Genomic DNA, 19236 nt, shown 5'->3' on the forward strand with positions numbered 1-19236 from the left:
TGTGCAGCTGTAACTTGCATAACTCTGTAACAGGGCTATGGGAACAGTTTACACAGATACCTTTACTGAAACTAGATTTGGTCAAAACCCAGAATTTCCATTCTGCTAGAAATTCTGACATTTTAAAACTTCCTGTAGTCAAAAATAGGAGGAAAAAAAGTCAAAATTCTGAAAACTTCCATAAAACACAAATACTGAAAAAACAGCATTAAAAACATTGACGTTCTTAATTTCAAAACAAAAGTTCTTAGCACTGAGCCTAGGATTGACTCCTGTGGGACTAATCAAATCTTCCTGCCATTTTGACATAGATCTGTTAATAACTCCCCTTTACTTGTGGCTATTGAACCAGGTGTCTATCCATCTTATAGTAATTTTGTCCAGCTCACATTTCTCCAAGGATGATGCTGGTCTTTTGCCCCTTGGTATTTCATTCAATCTCCTGTGGCTGGGTAGCCTGATCTACACTAGCAGATCATTTATCCCATGGTAGCTGCCTGTGATTTCACTTAAATGATTTTAAAGTATTCTAAATCTTTTGATTTTGATAGATCCTCTTCTGATTTACACTGCTAGGAGATTAGAATCAGGCCTAGGACATCAAACTGAATAAGGCCAGTTAAAGTTGTAATGTGAATTCTCACCATTCCTTAAAATTTAGATTTGACTGATATCAACTTGAAGCAGTTGGGTGGGGATACTATTCATTAATTGCTCAACAGCAATTCATAAGTGTCAGCTAAAATGTTGATTATAAACTTCTCTGAATAATTAAAATGCAAATCATCTGGCTTAATGAATTGCAATTATTTAAATATTAAATAGAGCTCCTACACTTCCACTCTTCACATTTATAAAGGGTTTGTTATATTTTTCTGTGGTAGTCACTTTGTGTATCTTCAGGGAGGCACAGTTTAAATGCTATGAAGTGGATCTTTTCAAATGGTAGAGGATTTGTTTTGTGAACTGAACTTGGTGGGCTGTACTTGAGGGGTTGGCTGCAGGCCAAAAGATGACAGATTGGTTGTACTGTTGAGTTCTAGTTGAACCTAAATCTTCAAGAGTACTTCACCTTCCTCTACCCAGGAACTAAAAAGAAGGGAAGACAAGAGGATCAAAATTCTCGTAATGGAACATTAAGAAAAGGGCAAGACCATGTAAATGTAAATCATAATCAGTACTCTATAACAGGCCAGTATATGCTGAAATATTAGGGTATTGGGAAAGGAAAATGATAGTCCTTCTCTGTGGCCACATCTACACAAGACACTGACTGTGCAGCTGTTAGTGCACAGTCATTTAGTACTTGTATATACTTGTGGCAAGTTACTTGCTCAGTCCATGTCTCATGTAGATGCAGCCTGTACAGATCAAGGTCCAACCTGGAATATTGTGGTCAGTTTTGCTACCTCGTTGCCAGAAGAAGCCTATATAGGAACAATATGAGGGTGGAAGTGTAAGTACTTCTTTCTACTCTCTGGGACAGAAACTAACTCACCCAACACTAGGCACTACAGGATAGTCATCTAAATGTCCTTGCTGGTGATGTGGAAGACGTGTTTATCCATGCCACGTGAACCAATTCATCTTGAATTGTTTTAAACTACTTTGCTACACATTAGAAAAAGACAAACAAAAAGAGAACCTCCTTCCCACCCCTCAGTTTTCACCCTCCGAATCCTTCAGAACAAGAAGGTTGTTAATCAAACTTTTCTTTGCTGTGGAATGGCTCCTTTTTTAATGCATTGTGCCTATACTAGTGCTTCCCAAACTTTTCCTCAGCATGACTCCATTTATGGCCCCATTTCCTTAGCATGGCCTCTCACTCCCAACTCACAGCCCTGCCACCCGCTGACACCATCAGCTGATGTTGTGACCCACAGTTTGGGAACTGAGTGCCTGTACCCTCATACATAGAAAGCTAGTACATTTGGCACAGAGTAAATTGATGTTGCTCCATGGTAGAAGTAAAACAGGCACAAGATACATAGCCTTACACTGGTGAAAGTAACTCAAAGTAAGGAATGACTGTACATTGGGGAAAGTTCCACTGATGCCCAGGTCATGTGCCTGTTTCCCTAGTCCACTTCATCCATTTGTTCTATGAAAATAGGCTTCCTTGCCACCTACTAGCAAAATGCTTTAATAGCACTTATTCAGGGCAGCTGGTTCGAAGACCTGATCATGTGTATGCTTCTTAATATGGAGGATTTTTGCTATGGAGTAAAATCAAGCATGAATTACCCTATAGTAATTATGTTGTGTATCTGTGCCTTGAATGATTAACGTTTTTGCCACTGGGATGCTCACATAAAAGAATGGGGATCTGTGCTACCCCAGCTAAAACATTTTTGCTAGGTTTTGACTTACTGTTTCTCTTACTGACATACTTTCCTATTTGCTACAATTGGGGGTGCTGAGAGTTACTGACCTGAGCTAAGAGCATTATCTTTGTCATCTCAGGGCGGTATGCCAGACAATAACAAGCATTTCTTTTTTGTGTAGTTTTGTATGGGTCCCTTGTTTTAATGGAGACTCTTTGAATAGAAAAACTTGTAGCAAGATACAGGAATTTAAAACATAGGAAAGTAAACTGAAGAAACAGAATACAAGATAAACTAAGTCTTGTTTGTTGGAAATCCTGATTACATATAAATTGCCATGCACTAGGGGATAGGTGTATTGGTAAATCAAATATTTGTTATTTTTCTCCTTCATATTCTACATATGTATTTTTTAACTGTATCCATGCTCTAGATGCAGAATGATAAAGGTCTTCTCATCTTTTCCAGTTTTAGAGGAGGCCTGCTGTTTAAGCTGGGTTATTTACAGAGTTATTTAAACCACACATCTGCATTTCTTAGCAATTCTTCCTAAATTCCACTGGCTGCAGTGCCATCACACAAGCCCTTAACGCAATCCTTAACATGGGAGAAATGTTATGGAAAAGCACACAGACAAGGGAAGATCCAAAGAGGGTGCAGAGGGACAGCTGCACCCTGCCTTTTCCATTGGGCCCCACCACATGAACCTCAGGGGACTATTTTAAGCCTTTGAAAGCAAGTGAAAATACCCCTCCCCTTCTTTCCCTTCCCAGCTCCCTTGCATGCTGTTGCTGCTTTCCCTGCTGTCCCAGGGGTTGATAAAGTGCCAGAGCTGTTTCTGTTGTCCCCAGCCAGGCTGCATGTGGGTAGTATTCAACTGGAGATGGGGACGGGGCCAGTGAAACTGGGCCGGGGGATCCCTTCTTCATGCCTGCTCCCTGGGGATGGGGCAGGGAGGGGGGAACTACTCTCCTGCCCTGCTTTTGTTTCTTTCCCTGTCCCCAGATAAGCCCAGGTTCACTGGGCAGAAAGGAACAGATCTGGTGCTTTTCCAACCCCTGGAACAGTGAGGAAAGAAACAGTAACAGGTTGGGGATAGGGGAGGTAAAGGGAAGGAGAGTGGGGATTTTGACCTGCTTTAGGGACTTAAAAATGTCCCTGGAGCAGGGATGGGCAATCCGTTGGGCCCATGGCCACACAGGGAATTTTAGTGAGCTGTCACTGGCCAAGTCAGCACCCCACAACTCCCACCCCACTGCAACAGCTCACCAAAACTCCCTTAGTGATTTTGCTGGGAGTGAGCTCATGGTGAGGCCAGGATTATAGAGCTGGGGCCAGGGAAGAGCCATGATCTGCTACACATATGGCCCTTTGACAGGCGTGGGTTCTGTGGGCAGGGGTGTGCATGGAGTGGATCGTGGCTCTGACCTGGACTCCTGCCCCGTGCTGTTACCGCCCCTAGATTTTAAACCCAGACGCAGCTCCCTGCACGCCCCTGACTGCAGAACCAGTGCATCTCCTGGGGCTGTGCAGGCAGAGGATTATGACTCTGTCCCTGCACCCCGGTCCCACACTGTCACTACTCCTTGATCCCAGGGTCTCCATGTAGACTGACCAGGACCCGCACAGGCAGGGCATACAGCCAGGCAGACAAGGTGGGGTGCTGGTAGGTGGGGAGCTGTGTCTATTGCTGGGTCTGAAATCTTGGGTTGGTGACAGTGTGGGGCTGGGGCCTAGGGCAGAGCAGTGATCTGCTCCCCACACGTGCATGCCCACAGAACTGGTGACCATAGCAGGGCTGTGCACACAGCAGATTGCAGCTCAGCCCCGGCCCCAGCCCTGGCCCTGTGTTTTTACCACCCCATGATCCTGCCCTGTGATCCTGGCCCTGCCTGCCAGTCCTGTTCCTGAACACTGCTCCCCACCTGCCTGTGGTCCCATTCCAGTTGCCCGGCTGTGCGCCCTGCCACTGCAGGTCTTGCCTCTAGTGGTGGGTACAGGGTAGATGGGCCTGGGTGCCTGGGCAGGAGGGCTGACACCACAGCCCAGGCTTCCTTCTGTGCCTGGGCTGGTTGGGGCCAAGGGACTCACCACACACCAAACAAAATCCCTTGGTGGCCTGAATCCAGCCTGAAGGCCATATTTTGCCCACCCCTGCCCTGGAGGCTCTCAGAGGTGGACTGCTTGCATGTGTGGGGAAGGAAACAGGGAGCTAGTGGTGCAGCCAACCCTGCAGTGCAGGTTGCCACTCCTGCACCCACTTTTGGAAATCCTGGATCATCCCCTGCACACAGAAGTTGTACTCTAATCAGTCATTGTCAGCATTGTTGACTATAGTGCTACGGAGCAAAATTGGAAATATGTGACTGAGGAATTCCCCTCAAACTCTGACCCTACTTTGACTATTCAGGGATGAAATCAAAAGTAGGTCAGAGACAATCAATTAACTGGCAGGGATGGGTCTGTATTTTTGTTATACTTTAGCAATACCTGTTTGGCTTGTAATGCTGATAAAGTCTCATTGAACTGAAAATATATTTTCTTGAAAAGAAAGTAGATGCATTATTACAGTATTAAAAAGCTACAAAATTGGAAAATCTGCAGTTCTGATTCCAACATGAACTTATATTCTGATTTCAAATTCCTTTTCATTTAATGGGAAGAGACCCTTTGCCCTGTCAACTCAGCCTTTTCCATACTCCCATTGGCTAAGTACAGACAGTCAAAAAGCCCCAGGCTGATTCGATTCAGTCTTTTCAGGTCAGTCTAAACTGCACATACTAAACTGTGAAACAACTGGACACACATTTACTTTTGATTCAGAAAATGTAGCCACATACCTGCAGTGGCTCAGGCCAGAAGCTGGAGGGTGCTAGAGCACAGATCTCTGGCATGTAGCCAACATGGGCTGTGTGTTCCCTTCCTCTACCTGCTGCCCTCAAGGTCTTTGGGATTTGCAGTCCACAATCACAGCAGCAAGGCTTCAGGGTTACTCATCATCACTTCTTCCTGCTTCTAGGCACAGGCAGGGGATGCTTCTAGGTGCCTCTGGGATTTGTAGTCCACAGTTGCTTCCAGCAGTAAGTTTGAGTTGGAAAAGGGATGTTTAACCCCAGCCCCCAGCTGGAGTCTGCCTGGAGGGGGCAGTCCCTGCCTCTCCCCTCTCTCCCAACCCTTCTCTGCTGAAGCAGACACCAGCCCAGCTCAGGGCTGGAAAGCATGCTGGGATGCTGGGGAACTGTGATTTAACTTGAACCAGGAAGGGGTCTAGCACAGAAGTTTCATAAACTGGTTTGACCCAAATCAGTTAAGTCTGCTACAACATTCAACCAAGGTTATTTTAAACCAGTTTCAGCCATTTTGAAACTGGTGCAACCGATGGCTGCACTGAACTTATGTTCTGTAACAGGTGTAAACCAGTTTCTGATAACTTAAACCGATTTATGTGTAACTTCTGTCCCTAGCTATTATGGGTGTGTCCACACATTCAAGTATGTGCGCTTACAGCAGCTCAGATAGAAGCAGTGCAAATCTGAGGTGGGGCTTTTTGCCTCAGCGCACATGCTTGGACATGTACTTTGTTGTGGAGCAAATTGTGCCATGTGGGGCAAAATAACCCTGCCTGGCTCTTCCCAGACCTGCAGCCAGGGGGAGCTAGAGCCCAGGGCCAGCATCTGTGCTGTCCCCAGCAGTACAAAAAGATGCCCTGGCAAGTAGCTCAGGGCTATTTGCTCTCAGGAGCTTCTGGGGCCCATCCAACTGGTACCTGGGGACACTACCCCTTGTGCCAGCTGGACTGCTGAAGCAGCCCTGAGAGTTCCCTGCACCCTTTACCCACTGCAGCAGCCTGGCAGTGGGGGCTGCTGCCTGGTTGTGACCTGCCATGCACCTGCCAGACCCAGATGGGGGCTGCACAGCCCGGGCATCTGGGCAGCTATCGCCTGGAAGATGTTCCGGGTCTGGTGGCCTGCTTTGAACTGTCAAAGCATGTCCTCCTGGCCCCATTTGGCCAAGAGGTCAGCCACAGCCAGCTGGGTCCAAGGTGCCAGGTCTGAGCAGACAGGGTCCTGCCACTGGCCTCCCGAGCAGGAATTCTGGTGTTCCCTATTGAAAAACTGAAAAATCCCTAATTAAAAAAATCCCAAATTCACTCTCTAAAATACCCCCAAATCCATGTTCCTCCACAAGTAAAACAAAAGACCACTATAAAGAGAGAGAGAGTGAGACTGGAATTCATCATCCAGTGCAGGGTGACAAGGGCCTGCAGCAAGGCGGTAGCCCTAGACTTCAAGAAGGCCAACTTCATCCAGTTGAGGAGATTGGTGGGAGAGGTGCTGGAGTTCTTGAGGGCAGGGGATCTCAGTGCCCAAGATGAGTGGTCGTTCCTTGAGGAGACGATACTCAGGGCCCAAGGGGTGATGATCCCAACAAGAAGCAAGGGGGGCAAGAGTGCCCAAAAGTCCCCCTGGCTCACCAAGGACATCCAGAAATGCCTGGTTGCCAAAAAGGCGGCGTACATCCGGTGGAAGGGGGGGTATCTCCAAAAAGGAGTATACCTCCACTGCTCGGGAATGTAGGGGGCTGTTAGGAAAGCTAAGGCGGACATAGAGCTAGGACTAGTGTCCAAGATCAAAGATAATAAAAAGTCCTTTTTCAAATATATAGGGAGGATGAAGAAGGCACTGGGAAATGTGGGGCCCCTGCAAGATACGCTGAGCAATCTGGTGGTTGCGCCAGAGGAGAAAGTAGACCTCTTTATTAAATTCTTCACCTCCATTTTCTTGTGCAGGGACCGGGACTCCCCCACCGTGATTCAAGATGGACTTGAGGGGAACGCCTCCAGACCTAAGGTTGAGGAGGACCGGGTTAGAGTGCTTCTGGAGGGGCTGGACGTGTTCAAATCAGCAGGTCCAGATGATCTCCACCACAAGGTGTTGAGGGAGCTAACAGGGGTTATTGCAGGGCCCTTGGCACGGCTTTACGAGTGTTTGTGGTGCTCGGGCCAGGTGCCAGATGATTGGAAGATAGCCAATGTGGTCCCCATCTTTAAAAAAGGGGGAGGGAGGACCCAGGCAACTATAGGCCTGTCAATCTTACCTCAGTCCTGGGGAAACTCTTTGAGAAGATCATCAAGGAGCACATCCATGATGGGCCGGCATTGGGGATGATGCTCAAGGGCAACCAGCATGGTTTCATTAGGGGCAGGTCATGTCAGACCAGCCTGATTGCCTTTTACGATCAGGTCACAAAAGCATTGGATACAGGTGTCGCCGTGGATGTAGTCTTTCTGGACTTCAGCAAGGCCTTTGGCACTGTTGACCATCCGAGCATGTCCGAGCATCCTCATTAAAAAACTAGGCGACTGTGGCATTGATGCCTACACAATCAGATGGATTGCAAATTGGCTGAAGGGTTGTACTCAGAGGGTGGTGGTGGATGGGTCATATTCGACCTAGGGGGAAGTGGGCAGCGGAGTCCCCCAGGGCTCAGTCCTTGGGCCTGCACTGTTCAATTTCTTTATCAGTGACTTGGGCGACGGGGTGAAAAGCAACCTGTTTAAATTTGCTGATGAGACCAAATTTTGGGGTGAGGTGGGTTCACTAGTAGGGAGGGAAAGACTGCAGCAAGGCCTGTATAGGTTGCAGGGGTGGGCTAACAAAAACAGGATGCGTTTCAATACGGACAAATGCAGGGTGCTGCACTTGGGCAATAGTAACCGGCAGCACACTTATAAGATGGGAAACTCCCTTCTTGAGAGCACAGAGGCAGAAAGGGATCTTGGAGTCTGTAGCAAGGCACTAAAGTGCCTGCTACTTGGAGAGCTGGAATAGCTGCTCAGGTGCCGGTTGCTAGGACGACCAGAGGAAGTCAGTGTCCCACACCTGCTAGCGGTCAGGTGACTGGAAGGGGAGGGCCTGGCTTCCATTTAAACACCAGGACTGAGACCAAAGAGGCAGTTTCCTGCCAGCAGCCAAGGAGGAAGGAGCTCTCTCATGGAAGGGAAGAGCAGCCTGAATGCAGGAGCAGCGTCTAACACTGCTGTGGGATGAAGTATCCCCGGTAGGTTTGAATGTGGTTATAGTCGGGCGGCTTAAGTTTTATGTTATAGCCAAGGGGCTTGTGTTTGTGTTGCCATTTAAAACTGGTGGTTTGGGTGAGGCTATTAGGGGTTGGAGGAGGTCTCATTTTTAGGGACCCACTCCAGAGTGGGATCCCCAATGCCACTGAGGGCATGGCTTTTTGGGGCCAGGACCCCGGCGCCAGTGAGAGACAGGGCTGCGGAGAGCCCGAGTAGCAGTAAGGGCACCGTCTTGGGACGATCTTAAAAGGCCAGGGACGCCTGGAGGGTGCAGGTGTATATTTTTCTGTTGCTTGGATGGGCAGGGGTCGCACCCGGATTTTGAACTTGTGGCCTCTTTGATTGTGGGACCGTCATGTGTGCCTCTGGGCCAGGGGGTGTCATGTCCCAGGAGGGAGCAGAAAAGGGGGCCAAGAGCCACCAGGCACTGGAAAGAAGAGCTAGAGGCTCGGAGTCTAACCCTGTTTGGTGGGTTTGGATGGAGAGGCCTAGCTAGAGAAAAAAGGGGTCAGACCATCATAGGAGAGACCCCAACATACCCAATGTAGTCGGCAGTCTCCCGCTCGCATACTAATTCCATCAAGACATGGCAGGAGAGATTAGAGCGGGACAGCAAAGGTCCAGGAGGACTCCAAGGGCACCCCACGTAAGGCACGGATGACCCGGAAGATGGCGCTGGGGAGGCGACCTGTCACAAAGTCATTATTGACTCGAAGATGAACATGGGCCGACAATGCGAGGTCATGGTCGGTAGGGCTAACCAGACCTTATCATGCATCCACGGTGCATCTCAAGTAGGTCCAAGGAGGTGATCCTCCCCCTCTACGTGACACTGGTCAGGCCACAGCTGGAGTATTGTGTCCATTTCTCAGCACCCCACTTCAAGAGGGATGTGGACAACATTGAAAGGGTCCAGAGGAGGGCCACCCCTATGATCCAGGGACAGCAGGGCAGACCCTACAATGAGAGGCTATGGGACTTGAACCTGTTCAGCCTTCACAAGAGAAGGTTGAGGGGGGATCTGGTGACTGTCTATAAACTCACTAGGGGGACCAGAAGGGTTTGGGGGAGACCTTGTTTCCCCTAGCGCCCCCCGGGATAACAAGGAATAACAGCCACAAGTTGTTGGAGAGTAGGTTTAGATTAGACATCCATAAGAACTACTTCACAGGGTGGCTAGGATCTGGAACCAACTTCCAAGGGAAGTGGTGCTGGCTGCTACCCTGGGGGTCTTTAAGAAGAAGCTTGATGCCTACCTGACTGGGGTCAATTGAGCCCAGTTTTCTTCCTGCCCAGGCAGGGGGTCAGACTTGAAGATCTACAAGGTCCCTTCCAACCCTACTTCTATGATTCTATGAGACAGAGACAGTGACCAGTTCGGCAATGTTTTATTGATATATCTACAGTGTTAAAGCAATTTGGAAGCCTACCAGTGTCTCTATCATAATAATAAAGTGAACTCTAAATCCATGTATTCATGAAACATGAATATATATTTTGTTGCCCCCACACAGGGGACACGGCCCCCCAACAGGGGACACGGCCCCTCAGCAGAGGCTATGGCCCCCCGCACAGGGGTTATGGCCCCCCACAGGGGATGTGGCCCCCCAACAGGGTCCAAATGGCCCCCACAGGGACTACCATCCCCCCCTGCAAGGCCCACATGCCCCACCCCAGCTCCACAATTGTTGCCCCACTTGGCCCCATCCCCTGCCAGCTGCTGCAGCCCCCCCAATGGCTGCCCCCCCCTGCTCCCCTAGACTCCCCAATGGCTGCCCCACCCAGCTCCACCCCCCCACTTGCACCCCCAGACCCCCATGGCTGCCCCCCCAACCCCAGACACCATCACTTTAAAAAGAAAAAAAACAAAAAAATCCCCCAAACCAAAAGCCTCTACTTATGTTAAAAGCAGGGGCTGAGGGTGCTCCAGGGCCTCCTGGCAGAACCCCCCTGTGCAGCACAGGGCAGTGGGGGGCAGGAAGGCCCAGGCTGGGGCTGTCTGTCTGCCCCATGCTGTGTGGGCGGGGCCCAGTGAGACAGACAGCAGCTTGAACTGCCAGTAAATGCTGGGTTTTTTGTTTTGTTTTGTTTTATTTTAAACTGTTGGGATGCTGGGGTTGGGGGGGCAGGGATCAGGCGCCTCAGAGGGCTGGAGGGGATGAGGCCGGGCAGAGCGGGGCTTGGGGGGGTCTGAGGGCTGGGGGGAGATGGGGCCAAGCAGGAAAGCGATCAGGGGGTTAGGGGGCAGTTGGGGGGTGAGGTTGGGCAGAAAAGTGATCAGGGACCTTGCAGGGGGCAGGCAGAGGATGGGGCCAGGCGGGGCAGGGATTGGAGGGCTTGGGGAGCAGGTGGGGCTGGTGGGGGTCCCCTCCATAGTCCAGCCCCCTCAACCCCTTACTTACCAGCACTGGAGCACTGGTGCTGAAGCAACTGCCTGCCCTCCACGGGCAGGCCATATGTTTCAGCACCAGGGTGAGGGGCCAACCATAGAGATGCTCTAGCAGCCAGAGTGTCTCTGTGAAAGACCCAGCCTCTGGTTGCCTCAGGGCATGGTCTGGGACTGTGCCCTGCCCTGCATTTTTAAGCTTCAATTTTTTTAGACCCCTGGATATAATTTTCTCCCCGAGCTGCACTTGCAAACACATTTTTTCATTCCCACACGTGTCTCTTGCCCCATCTCAAAGGGGTTTGAGATGGGGTAAGAGGCATGTGTGCACTTGTCTGGATGTGCCCTATGAGTAGCAGACTTCTAAGCTCATTTGCCCCCCTATTCAGTGTATTGGCTAATAAACCATCCTTCTACCAACAATGTGCAGAACAGAGGCTGAAACCCTCCTTCCTTCCCCCTAATGATTTAGGGGATATCATTATCAGAATTTGCCTTCATACGAAGAAGCATCCCTTTGATTTTAAAGGTGTGTTTGGCAGGGCACTGTTTTTGCTTGCCACTTTAAGGGCCTGAAGCCAGCATCTAGCAGGTACCTGATTAGGGCAGCCATATTGGATTTAGGGCTGCCCATATAAACAGGGCATTTCACTGCTGGAGGGCTAGGTAACAACACTTCCTGGCTGCAGGTGTCATCTGGAGGTAAGGGAGGAGCTGTAGGGGATGGATAGGAGGCTCCTGGTCCTGGGCATGACCTAAAACTGCACCCTGCTGGGAGTGGATGGCTTGGTGGGGCTCTCCGTGGCATTGGAGCCCCCAGGAAATACCAGGCCAGTTACCACCCCAGGGAAAGGTGGGTTGGGGCACCTTAACCCCAGCTCCCACAACTGAGTGGGTCACCCCATAGAAGGGTCAGGAAGGTGGACCTGAGAGAGGGAGGGCAATAGATACTTGAGCCTGACTTGAAATCCCCTGACTGGTCAATGCCGGGGCCGTGACCAGAAGGGTCGAAGGGCCAGGGGCCCACTATGAGGAACCCCCAGAGCCGAGGGCCTGGGGTTCTGACTGGCCTGGAGGTGGGCCAGGGCCAGTGTAGCCAAAGGTTCCGGGGGACCACACCCATAAGGGGGAACAGATCAAAGAGCTAGGCAGCCCAGAATGAAGGCAGCGTAGGCTGCCTGAAAGGAGGGATCTTGGAGGGGTCCTGACTGGGGGATTCTGGGGCCTAGAGTGGGGCCGGTCATGTTGATAACGTCTGGATGTCATCTGTGAGGCTTGGGCTGCAGTGTAGGGGAGGAACGGAGCTGCAGACAGTGCCCCCTGGCATCGGGGCAAGAAATGGGAAGCCTCCTGCTTAATCAACATCAATTAATTAATTAACAACAAGGCATGGTGGATGAGAAGGCGGGTGGTTAGCCCAGGAACAGGTGGGAGGGCCACTGGGAAATCAGCCCTGCGAAGGCCCCCTGTTACAGTGAAGAACAACTTATGCATCAGCTAGCTCTTAACTTCCAGCTCCCTTTTCAGACTTCTGGTCCTTCAGAGTTTCTACAGTTGTACTGTCTTTCTTTCCTGAACCTTCTCCTTCACTCTGCTACCAGAGTTGTGTTCAGTCACTTTTCTGGGCTGACAATGCAGTAAGAGCAGCATAATCTCAACAAGGACAGTGCAAAGTCTTGCATTTAGGATGGAACAGTTCCATGCACTGATACAGACTGGAGAATGGCTGGCTAAGCAGCAGCTCTGCAGAAATGGATCTGGGGAGTTACAGTGGACAATAAGCGTGTCCTTGTTTGAAGAAGGTTAAAAGCATACTGGACTGCATTAGTAGGAGTGTTGCAAGCCAATTGTGAGAAGGGATTCAGCACTGTTGAGACCACATCTGAACTACTGTATCTAGTTTTGGGCCCCCCACTACAGAATGGCTGTGGACAAATTTAACAGAGTCCAGTGGAGGACAGTGAAAACGGTTAGAGGGCTAGCAAACAAAACTTATGAGGAGTGGCTGAGAGAACTGGATTTATTTAGTCTGGAGAAGAGAAGACTGAAAAGGGATTTAATAACAGCCTTCAACTACCTGAATTGTGCTTATAAAGAGGATGGATAGAGCTAGACTGTTCTCAGTGGTGGAAGATGGCAGAACAAGGAGCAGTGGTCTCAAGTTACAGCAAGGGAAGTTTAGGTTAGATCAGGGGTGGGAAAAATACAGCCCATGGGCTGCATCGAGCCTGCCAGGCACTTTTTATCTGGCCCATGGTGCCTACTAATGAATTGTGCCCCACCCAGCCCTTCTGCCCACAAGAGTGAGAGCAAGGTGCCCATGTGTACACCCCTCCCCAACATACCATACTGCACCTCACTTCCACCCTCATGGGTGGAGGGGCCCAACTCCACCAGCACGCAGCATCTGGGTGGGGCAACTGCTGCCCCTACTGCAGCCACCCACATTGGAACCTGCTTGCCTTCCCTGGCATTCAGCTCACTCCAGGGAAGCAGTGAGGGCAGTGGCAGAGCTGCAGCTGGGCAGAAGTGCGGACAGCAGCACGGAGCCCATGCATAATGGGGTGGTGGGAGCATGGAGCTCAGGGTGAGGGAGGGTGGGGGTTTGGGAACCCCCCTCACACTTCCCCACATGGCACTGAGCCCCCACTGCTGGCAGCAACAGCAGGCAGGGGCACTCAGGGCACTTGTGCCTGGCGCAGGTACTGGTGCCTGGTGGGGCGTGCCTGCAGCCAGTGCTGCACATGGGAGGGTGAGGAGTGCAGCCTGTCTAGCCACCTTTATCATGGGGGCAGCACACTGTGTGCCTGCAGCTCCTGGACTCACAACAGGGGAAGCTCTGCACTGGAGCCACCTGCCTTCCCTGCCCTGTGCTGCGTAGGGCCCTGGACTCCACTAGGAGTGGATGGAGCTCCTCCCCCTGCTTCTCCATGGAGTCCAGCGTCGGGCTGGACCCCAGTGAGAGTGTGGGAGCTGCAGAAATGCAGCACAGCGCCCCCACGATGGAGGCGGCTAGGCAGGCTGTGCTCCTCTTCCCCCACAGGTGCAGCGCTGGCTGGAGCCGCACTCCGCTGGGCATCAGTACCTGTGCTGGGCACAAGCACACTGAGTACCCTACCTCCTGCTGCTGCCAGCAGCGGGAGCTGTTCACCGGGGGGAGTGTGTGTGTGCAGGGGGTCCCCACACCCCACAAACACCCACACCCTGCCCCCACAACCCCACCAACATATACACACCCCAACATAACCTATGCCCCCTTGCATACATACCCCAACACGCACCACCCAACACACACACACGCACCACCCAACACACACACACACACACACACACCAAGAATAAGACTTTATTTTTGAGTTATTATACAATCACCTCTATATACAGTGCACAAACACAAATCATGACACAACATTTTTTGTAATAAAATTAAAATATGTTATAGTTGGTGTTCAACTCTTAGTGTATGATTTGGCTTTGTTCTGGTTCTAAGATGGCAACCCCCCCCACCAGGAGTATGGTGGGGGGCAAAGGGAGGGAATTCTAGTGGTAAAGGTCAGGGGTTAGGAGGCAAGACTTCTGGTCCCAATATGGTGACCAGGAGTAGGGGAGGGGCAGGACATCTGTCAAGGGGTGGGGTTACCCATGTGGCCCTTGACAGCCCACCAAAACTCCTTAAGCAGCCCTCTGGCCAAAATAATTGCCTGCCCCTGGGTTAGATATTAAGAAAAACTTTCTCACTAAGAGGATAGTAAAGCATTGGAACAGGCTACCTAGACAGGTTGTGGAATCTCCATCTTTAGAGGTTTTTAAGACATTGGTAGACAAAGCTTTGGCTGGGATGATCTAGTTGGGGCTGGTCTTGCTTTGAGCAGGGGGTTGGACTAGATGACTTCCTGAGGTTCCTTCCAACCCTAATTTTCTATGATTCTATGAGCTGTGTGCAGTTCATCTCCTATCACCCACTCTGGGTTTTGGAAGGAGACATCTGATCTCAATATTTGGATGGTATTATCATTTTGCCAAATTTTAACCACTGGATGAATATTTCCTACATTTTTCTTAATGTGAATTCAAGGCCAGCTCTGGGCTCATAATGATGACCGTAGAAACAGATAGAAAAATCTTTGAAGTATGGAACATAAACCAGGATTCTCAAATCTAATGGAATCTGACAGTATAGTGTTGGTCCATGTGGAAAGTTATAATAGATAATCAGTCTTAAATACTCTGTTAGCTTCAATGGTAGAGGTCTGTTCAGTGGATCAAGGAATTCTAACCCCTCAGATTAGTTATAATATGATGCAACATGATGGAATTTCTATTTTTTCATTTGCCTTAAAAAAAAAACCAACTAGGAAATCACATAATAAAATTATAGTAAAAGAACTACTAAAGTGGAAAATAGTATGTGATTGTTTAATAAAACTTATATGATCACATACTTAAACTGTTTATCAAAAAATATGATAAATGTGTAAAACTTAAAATATTTATTTTCAAAACATTTAACAAATAAAGATATGAACAACAAAGATAAATTAAAGATGTTTGTATAACATTAGTTCTGGCATATCTTAACTTCTAAGTGCTTGAGTTTCCATGCTCAAGTCATATTTTATTAAAGTACTATATGTGCATATATATAAAATACATTAACAGTTTAAAAGACTGGCATTGATATCTTTCCCAGAATAGTCTTAATTTTTTGGATTAGTGAGAGTATCTATCCCAGTTAGTTAATGTTGATGTTGCAATAATTATAGTGAACAACCTGAGCTTTCAAAATGTAAGGCTTACAAAAATATTCTCTTAAAACTATTTGTGGATCGGTTCTCATTGTTATCTTAAAGAGCTTTTGTTTCTAAAGACTGCAGTGGGTTCATTAAATAAAGGATTTAGGCACAGACACAGAAGTTAAGAGAACTCTCTCTTTCCCTGTCAGAGAATCTGGCATAGTTAACATCAGGCTAGTACATGGATAGTTTTGTTACATTTGTATTTTGATTTCATGGTCTCTTCATTATTCCTGTTACTGACAGTAAGAGGACTCCATTGCCAACGGAGGGCTCAGAAATATCTGCTTTAATGGGGGGGAAATATTGTAGGTCTGAACCTTCTAAAAACAAATGCTACTGTACTTTTTAGAGTTGGTTGCTTCTGAGGAGGGCATTCTGGCCTTTAAAAATGTCAGGCTGCTAGAGTGAGAAAAAATAATGCAGCTGTCTTTTAAATATAATACATGCATTCTGCTGTAAGGGCATAAAACCCCTCAAAATCTTACTGTAAATGTTTTGTAAGCTTTGCCTGCCTACATTATTTCTACATAAATTTCATAGTTGATTCTCTTCCAGAACTGTTTTATGTTCAGGTTTATACAGTAACTAAGTCATCCATGGATGGATACAAGGAAAAGTCTAAAGATTTATAACACTCATACCAGTTAGGCAGTGCATACATAATCAGCACTTTTTTCACATGTATGCACCCCTCATCTTCCACCCCCTACTCCATTCCATTCCAGTGTGTGCATGTGCACACACAAAGAAACAATGGCAGGAGTTTTAGGAACCTGACTATTAAAGCTTTTCCATTCCATGTTTAAAAAGATGACTGTCAGAAGGTGTACATACATGCCTGACTGCTGTGACTGGGATTCTTCTGGTTGCTATTACTAGGATTCTATTCCTTAGGATAATATAATTTCAGTGCTTTAAAAACTTGCTTGTAAGCAAGCATATTTATTTCTTTAGTCTCTTAAGATTTTTCAGTATTAGTTAGTTGGCTTGTAACTTGTTATCGTCTAACTTATTCTCTTTTTAATTCATTTTTAAATTAACTTTTTTCAATAAATCAATCCCAAACAAATCGGAAATATGAGTTCTGTTTAGTATGGGCCAAACACTGACCAACTTGGGGCAGCAGCACAGAAGCCTCAAGCTCAAGGTGTTAATGTGCTTATTTGTCAATCGTGCTTGAAGCCATAAAAGCAGCATAATATTCTTCTTAATTATTGATAATGTTAAAAATAATGAAAACAAATAACCCTAGCTCTTTGAAGAGCAAGTAGGCTGAAATTGGATTTTACCATGTGATATATACGAAAGAATTAATGACTATTCCTGGTTAATTCCACTCCTCCCCCGCCCCCCGTGCCTGGAGCCCCAACCCAGAAGCAGCTGGCCATGTTTGGGCAGCTGTGGACGTGGCCGTGGCCGACAACTGTCAGGTCCAGACCTGGGGGACGAGGATGGGGGGCAGGGCACTCTAAAGCTGTGGGCAGGTGGATTCCAGCTGTGGGGTGTGGGAGGGTGCGCTAAAGCTGCAGGTGGGTTCAGGCTTCTGCACTGGTCACAGCTCCAGGAGGGAGGGAGAGGGAGAGAGGTGTGGCCCTCCATATGTCACCAAAACTCATTAAGCAGCCTGCCAACCCAAATAACTGCTGACCCCTGGGCTATGCTGTTAACCAAGCACCAGCCCTGTAATCGTGGCTACTCCCTACATACATGGGAGAGTGTCCTCATCCTTATGCTACTCCTCTGCACAAGGGCTCATCACAGTCTAACCCGTAACAATGGAATAGAAATGAAATATTCTGAGAATTTTCCATTCCTCTTCCTTGCTTTTTCCTTTGCACTACTATCTGATGTGTCTGTGGCCTATAATCTTAAGAGCACTTGCTAACACTTGGTTCTCTTACTGGAATGCTTGAATAGTCAACACACAGTGGTCAAACTCCAGAAAGTAATTTCTTTTAAGTGATGATAAACAAAGGCCCATTCTTTTGGCTTTTTTTCATGGTCAGTTTTCTGGAAGATCTACTTCAGATATTTTTTGGCAGCAGATTATGCATTTCTGAATAGGGCAAGTTTTAAATTTATTGCAAGATGAATGGGATCTGTGCATATAAAAGGGAAACCTTCTCATGCCCTTGTGAATATATAAACTGGTTTTACAAAGTTACTGTATAATTCTTGTCATATAAGATTTGTGACCCAAATAAACTCTCCAGTCTCTGGGCTCCAAATTCAAATTGCACAGCTCAGAACGTGCTGTTGAATATTGTTAACTTGTGACTAAATATTTAACAAGGTTATAAACCAAGAGGCCTCGTTTCCTGAGCAGTTTGATGTTGTTCTTATGCAGACCTTCCAAGTCATTGAAGCATATTTGATTTAATGCCTGTGGTATGGTGTAGTTCTGCACTGAGCCAAGCTGTGAACACTGTAGGTTGACCTAGACTAGAAAGTTCTGGGGGGCTGGTATTTCAAAGGTTAAACACCTCCTACCCAGCACCCTCAGATCTCAATGAAGAAATGAAAATAGGAAGTGGTGAGCACCTTATAATGAGTTCTTAGCACTGTGCAGGATTAGATCTCTTATTTTTGAATGCAAGTGACAGTGGCAGATTAAGATATACTGGGGAAACAGAAAATTGGAGGCTTCCCCCACCCCATTACAAACATGACTGTATCAAAAAGCATTAATAAAGAGACCGGTTAAATGTTTACACAGTGCATTAATAAATAAAGCACAACATACAATGTCAAAATTAACTACTCAATTTTGCCATACACAAAACTGAATAAAACAGCTGCCTGAAGAAAATTACTCAGATGCATGGGATTGCCATAAATGTATAATAACACGAAAGAAATGGTGGCTTAGTTTAGTGGTCGTGTAGACTCTTGTTTGACAGTTTTTAAAAAATACACATTTTACATTGGTACCTACAATATGGTAAACTACTACAAGAAAAATACAGGTCATACCAGTAGCCTCAAGTATAAATGAGCTTTAGTTCAAGTGCTGCCACCATTTTTAAGCATGGGGACATTTAAGTGTGAGATGCTCTGGCACTTTAATTAGGGGGGCTCTCACAACTGCTCTAATTAAAGTCCTGCCTCCCCCCTACCAGGAGAACATGTGAAAGTGCCAAGGGGCAGTTGCCAGCAGGGCTGATGGGGAAGGTATGAGCTTTCCTGGCTGCCTGGGGATGGGTGGTCTCTGGGCCAGGCTCCCTGCTCTCCTCCCTCCACCCAGGGCATGGCCATGGGACTATTCCAGGCCTGAAGAAACCAGGCCACTCCTTCCCTGCAGCCGGGCCCCAGGTCCCAGGAGCTGGATTCTAGTAGGGAGAGGGGCCCCTTCCCTTCCTGGTGCTGCCGCTACCAAGGGCAGGGTGGGCCTCTGTGCCCTGCAGTGGGGGGGGGGGGAGAGGCAGGGAATGAATGAACCTGGCCAGGCACATGCCTGCCCCTGCTCCTTGCCATGGCCAGAGCGGAGCTGAGCAGGGTGAGGGCAGATGTGGGCTGTCCTCTGTGGTCTCAGAGTTTTCCACCCTGCTGCCTTTGCCCCAGGGGCTCTGTGCCAGCCGCATGCCCCCTGCCTGCCTGGCAGCGGGAGATGCAACTCACTGCCACCACTGCTGCCGGATAAGCAGGGGGAGC

The sequence above is a fragment of the Alligator mississippiensis genome, chromosome 1 (assembly GCF_030867095.1).
Source record: "Alligator mississippiensis isolate rAllMis1 chromosome 1, rAllMis1, whole genome shotgun sequence".
NCBI classification, from domain to species: Eukaryota; Metazoa; Chordata; order Crocodylia; family Alligatoridae; genus Alligator; species Alligator mississippiensis.